Raw genomic sequence first — 6129 nt, forward strand, 5'->3', positions numbered from 1 at the left:
TGTGGGTAACTGTCAGCAAAAAAAGAGTTAAAAAGTATTCCGAAAGGCAATATAATGGATAGATGACAAAGAAAGTGGGAGGAAGAAAAAAATGGGGGGAGGCATTATGGGATACAAGAGTTGCTGGGAAAAATGGAATTTAAGAGTAACAACAGAATAAATTTAGGTCACACTGAATTGACTTATACTAAAAAACATACTGAGGGAAAATAGGATTTTTGCAAAGAGTACGAGACTTTAGAGCATGTATGTATTACTAAAATGCAAAAAGCACTCTGATCAGAAACAAATACTAACAAAACAAAAATAAAAGGGAATATAATTATGAGGACTGAGTGTAGTTATAAATTTGATGTTTATTTTCTGTGGAAAGAAAAGTTTAGGAGAAAGAATGATTGTATAAAATTAAACAAAAATGTTAAAACTAATTACATCAAAAGCAGACTCAACCCACACTCCCCACCAGTAGATGGCAGATGTGCACTTTAGAGATGGGTGCATGTCAAGTAAACCAAAGAAAGAAAAAGAAGGATGCTGGTTCTTCAGGAGGGCAATAGACCTTTTTCACACTTCCGCATTTTTCGACCGGAAATACGTCAATGACGTGTAAAACAACTTCCTGTTAGCGTAGCACCAGATATGAAGAATGGCAGAGTCGAAGAGTTGCAGTCTCTGTTGCGTTCCAGGCTGTTCGTCTTCCAACCAAAAACAGCCTTACCTTTCATTTCATTATTTTCCTGTGGATCCAAACCTGAAACCCAAATGGATATAGGCGATCCGAAGAGATGAAGGGCATAGTTTTAATGTAAACACAGGTAGCACCCTCTGCTGCCGGCACTTACTAACTTCGCTCCGGGATTGTGGTGCGGCTGCGTCGTTCGTCGCCTGAAGAGTGGTGTTGCCCCGAGTATTTTCCCTTGGAACAACTTTACTGATCCTTTGAGAAGGGAGTCAGAATATGACAGAACCTCAGACGTCAGGCTATGCAGCTAAGCTGTGAAGATACTAGCGACATGGTGGCTAAGCTAAGACAGTAAAGATGGATCACGACTACGTGACATACCCACCTGCAGGTAAGGTTGTTCATAATGTGTTTGGTTAACGTTAGTCAACTATGTGTACCGTTATTGTATACATGCATTTCTACCTGAACAAATTAATATTTATAATAAAAGATGTTCATGCTCTCACCTATTTTAATTACATGTATTTAATCACTTTTGAGCATTTTGTCATTTTGTAATTTCCTTAACAAAAATAAATGAAATGTATTTGTAATTAAATACTTAACATACTTTTCAAAACATGATTACTGTGTTGTGTTGAAAGGTAGCATTAATATATTAAGACTGATTTTTAATTTCTTTATCTTCACAGGTGCTCTGGATGAGGCTTTGGATTACATCCATGACTTAGAAGCCAAGTTCCTTTGCTGGAGCCAGGAGACGATGTCATGGCGGACAAAAGTTCCTCGTTCAAGACCTCCTAACTGACATTGGATCTAAGATCATCATTCCACCTTTTAAGCTTTCAACTCAATTCAGCAAGGAGGAAACAGAACAAACCGCAGCCATCACCCGCCTCAGAATTATGGTGGAAAGAGTGATCGGTAGGATAAAGTCCTTTCACATCAGGGACTCTCCCGTGCCGCTCACACTGATGGGCAGTGTGAATCAGATCTGGCTTAACTGCCGTGTTTTGGCAAATTATCATGGACTTTTTTGTTTTGAAGAGTGAATTAATGTTTGGTATGTAAATAATGTATAATGTGCAAATAGTATGGAAAAATTTAGTGTTTCCACATATTCTTAAAATCTAATTAAATATAATTGTTATATTCGTAATGTTTTTCTGTTGAAATGTGACTGACTACACAAAAAAATTAGATGAACAAATAAAACAATTTTGGTCAAAATTGTGCCTCGTTTAATTTTTTGGTATGCAAATAACATCAAACATTTACAATAAAAAATAACATTACAGATCAACAGTAAGACAGAAGGCTGAACTGATTGTTAAAGACAAGATAAGTGTAATTTAAGGTATGCATTCATGCATTTGCCACAATATATATCCAAGTTCTCTTTCATTCCATCTCAGAAACCCATCCAACACAACCATGAGAGGTTGGGGCTGCACCTGGCATAATCTGCTTCCAGATGCCATCATATGGATCTGGCTGTGGTCCTACACAAGAGAAACACAACACACAAAAGTTAGACATAAGTGCATAACTACATTTCAATTTAATTCATTATATCTGCTGTAACCATAATTTGGTTAGTCATAAGATTAAAAAAAAAAAAACTTAACTTGCTCACAAAGCAACAAAAAGTTAATCACCTGTATGCCTTGTACAGTGTGGACCTCTGACCGTCCCTGCCAACTGTTTTGGGTTTTTGCACCATCAGCTCACTAACCGGTTCAGGATGGATTCCCTTATAAGTAAAAGGCAGAAAGCAATTAAAGTCTGTAGTAACTACTTGGGGTGTTTTTATAATAATTTAGAGTTGTTATGGATACACATACGTTCTTAAAAAATAATGACAATATGATCACAAACCCACCTGTGCCATCTTTGCAAGCCACTCGTGCAGGCCAGGGGGGTGGAGCAGCCTGCAGACCCAGCTGTGAATAATGTGCGGTCTGGAACAGGATGGCAACTATGTGATTGCAAAATCCTTTAGCAGCCACACAACTGCAGACGAAAGCTTTCAGGTTGGCACTTTCTGCGTCCAGTGATATCTAGACACAATAAATTATATAGGTTAAAATTAGGACATACTTATGTTGCTACATCAATGTTCAGAATGACATGAAACTATAACTGTCAATAGGGTGACCAGATTTGAGTTTGTAAAAAAGAGGAGTGAAGTGAGTTTGTGAGATATTTCATCGAGAGTAATTGGTGTTCAGAGCTGCATACATGAAGCAAATATAATTACATTTCATCTATGTTCAATGTTATTTTATTATATAAGTATCAAAAGAGAGGACATGTCCAGGAAAAGAGGACTTCTGCTCACCATACTTTCAGAAAAATAATACTAGTAAGTGAAGAAAGTGCCGCAACCGCAGCAAAATGAACACGCATACGGGCAACTTAACATTTCTTATTTACAGCTTCACCAAATTTTTGGGTGTTATGTTAATCTCATGCCTTTTCACTTAAACATACACACAACATATTCACTGCGATGCCTTATATTACAAATTAATAACACCAGGATTTACAGTTGACGTAAACACACAGAGTTACCGGTGATGCGGCTATGGCTAAAGCTAGCTGAAGCTTACCTTGGTAATGGTGGATAAACTCTTCGTGGACGAATTTATATCCCATGTCCAATTTGTTTCCTTTAGTGGACGATTGCATCTTCACACTCTTCATCACATCGGTGCTGGTGAACTTCGGAACACAACTCAGGCTCTTCGAAAACACTCTAGGCTCTGCCATTCCTCCGCCAGCGAAGCACAAACCGGAACTAGGTTTACACGTTGATGACGTACTTCCGGTTTTTGCGAAAAAGGTCTATTGGAAGATAAAGTCCAAAACTTTTGAAAAAAAAAGAGAAAATTATCCAAATCTAAAAATCTTTAACAAAATGTCAGAACATTTTCAGACAATTGAGCTAACAAATACATAATATGAATTAAAATAGGAAAAAGAAGAAACAAAAGAGGCTTCAACACCCCCAACCAAAGCAACAGCAGAGACGGTCCTGGCTTTACCATCTTTACCAAAACAACTGAAGGTCAGTAACTTCCTTAAACTGAAGGTAGGACTGAATACCGGGTAAAGGTGTATTTAACCCTTGTGCTATCCTATGACCCCACCCTTACATCAACGTGTCATCCCTTCCATGACAAAGGGGGAAAGATTTCATGTAATCCATGGACACCAGTGAGGTTCACAAACCATTGAAGAAAAAAGGTTCAGCGCACTGTCTAGTGGGTCTAGATGACCCAACTCCCAATGTTAAAGTGCCTAGGATAGCACAAGGGTTAAGAGTTCTCAGCCACGGTTTAACCAAAAGGCTCAAAAGCAGACACATAGCCGAACTGGATCCCTGATTCAGGTAAATGAGCTGTTGATGCAACAAACAAAAGTTCAGCAGAGGAGCTTCAACAACTTTGTTAAACTTTTCAATCAGCAGGAGAAATGCAGGAAATAAAAACAGGTCCTTAGTAAAGATGTTGATGAAATTAAAGCAAACGGATCGACGCGACTGACTTCAGTCAAAGCTGGAGGGTCAATCAAGGAGAGACGGTCTTGTGACAGATGGAGTGTAGGAGTCAGTGAGGGATGCCTGGTCCATGACATAAGAAAAATGATTAGGGAAACGCTCATTGAGATCTGGAAAACCTGGAGGAGGCAGACAATAGGAGAGTTTGAACCTTACAAAGCACACAGAGGGCAAAAACTGCAGACCTCAGACTTGATAAACTAGCTGTTGTCTTGTGTACAAATTCACCACAAAAATTAGGTGAAGAAAAAAAAAACCCCATAATGAGAACTGTTCAGTGTTTTCCTTATAGAAAGAAGTTTTTACATTTAGGAATTGAAACAATTATAACAAACAACAAATATGAACTTTAACAATTCACTCAAATTGACTGAATGTTTTTAAGTACAAAACCATTAAAAAATAAAGCCCAAAAGCCTACAATCAAAGTTCAAAGTCAAAAAGCTGTAAAAATGTAACTTTTGTGTTAAAAAAGTACACTTAGTTTATTTTTCTCCATCTTTTTAGAAATTTTGTCTGCAAATGATTGCAACACTGACAACCTTTTCCATTCATTAAGTTAAAAAGTGAGTTTGTGATTGCACCAATGTAGAGGGCAGCAAATACATCATCCCCTACATACATTAGCCTGACTGTGCTTTGAGGTTTTAAAAATAATTAACTTTCTGCATTGATTCTCTTCTCTCTCTTGTTACATTTAGTCATTTTTGGGGTTATTTTAATAAATATTACATTGATAAAACAGTAAAACTTATTATGTAAACTTGCAAATGCAGTCGGATTTGTTTTTGTATCTTTTTTTTTCTTCCTACATTGATTCCTGTAAGCAAGGCCATGAATTTTCTGGCACTCTGCTGCCCTCTAGTGACTAAATATTCCATTGTTTTCATTTTAAAGCAAGCCACACTGATGCTTGGGATATTACGTTCATTTCCTATATATATATATATATATATATATATATTTATATAAAATATGCTCAGAAATACAGAGTGACCAAACAAATGAGATTCTGAGCAGGTTCTTTGTGAAATGAAGGTGCTGTTAGAGGCCATGACTTCAAAGACTCAACCAGCTTCAGTGTTCACCCCGGAGCACAAGCTGATCAGCCAACTTTCATCTAACCGAAATGACCTGCTGCTGCCTTCAGCACAGAGCTTTCATTTGGCGGATGCCTGCCCAGCCATGTTAAGTCAAACATGTTGAAGTAAACTCTGATTCTTTAATTATCAATCAGTTCACCCTTCAGGGTAAAGGGGACGGGGTTTCTTCTGAACTTCTGAACAGGGTGCACACTTAAAGTCTCGCAGTACGATAAACACCCATTAAGTACTTGTACTTAAGAGTATTTCTTGGCTGTCTATTCCTTATCAATTCTCATTAGTGAGACAGCATTTAGTTTTGTATCTTCTTAAACAAGTTTTTAATAATTAAAAATAAACCAGTACTTGGGTTATTAATGTTGGGAGGTATTTTTGGGTTGTTTTTTGGAGCAATTATTTGGGGTACAGTGGTGTCATTTTGATTCAGTTAAATTGTTTTTTTTCCCTGTAAACCAACCCTGACATAACTTAGTCCATTTTAAACCTTGGCTATTTTTAACCATGGAGTTTTTAATGTGTTCATTTAAATCAGTAGAAGTTTATACTAAGGATTTAACAAAAAGTTACCTTAATAAGTACCCAGTAGTTACACTTTAAGTACCATGTAAATATCACTTAAGTACACTGTAAGTACTGTACTGTAAAAGAAAGCGTTACCTTATTTTCAATGTAATTTAATTGTCTACTTTTTGCAACTTATCACTTTACTCTTCTATAGGTTTCATAAATGGTGTTAGAAAGTTGTTGCCTGTTTTTCTTTAGTTTCGTTGATCATTAAT

General features: G+C 37.0%; 1 long non-coding RNA gene across 1 annotated transcript; it reads right to left on the reverse strand.

Moving 5' to 3' along the window:
* Positions 1 to 1903: 1903 nt before the first annotated feature.
* LOC144984135 (uncharacterized) lies at positions 1904 to 3522 on the reverse strand. Its single transcript, XR_013647800.1, has 4 exons — positions 3298 to 3522; positions 2568 to 2745; positions 2344 to 2438; positions 1904 to 2187 (listed from the first exon to the last, which is right to left on the reverse strand). It is a non-coding gene; the product is annotated as an uncharacterized LOC144984135 (long non-coding RNA).
* Positions 3523 to 6129: the final 2607 nt, after the last annotated feature.

Source organism: Oryzias latipes, chromosome 15 (genome assembly GCF_053564925.1).
Source record: "Oryzias latipes strain Hd-rR chromosome 15, Olatipes_Hd-rR_3.1".
NCBI classification, from domain to species: Eukaryota; Metazoa; Chordata; class Actinopteri; order Beloniformes; family Adrianichthyidae; genus Oryzias; species Oryzias latipes.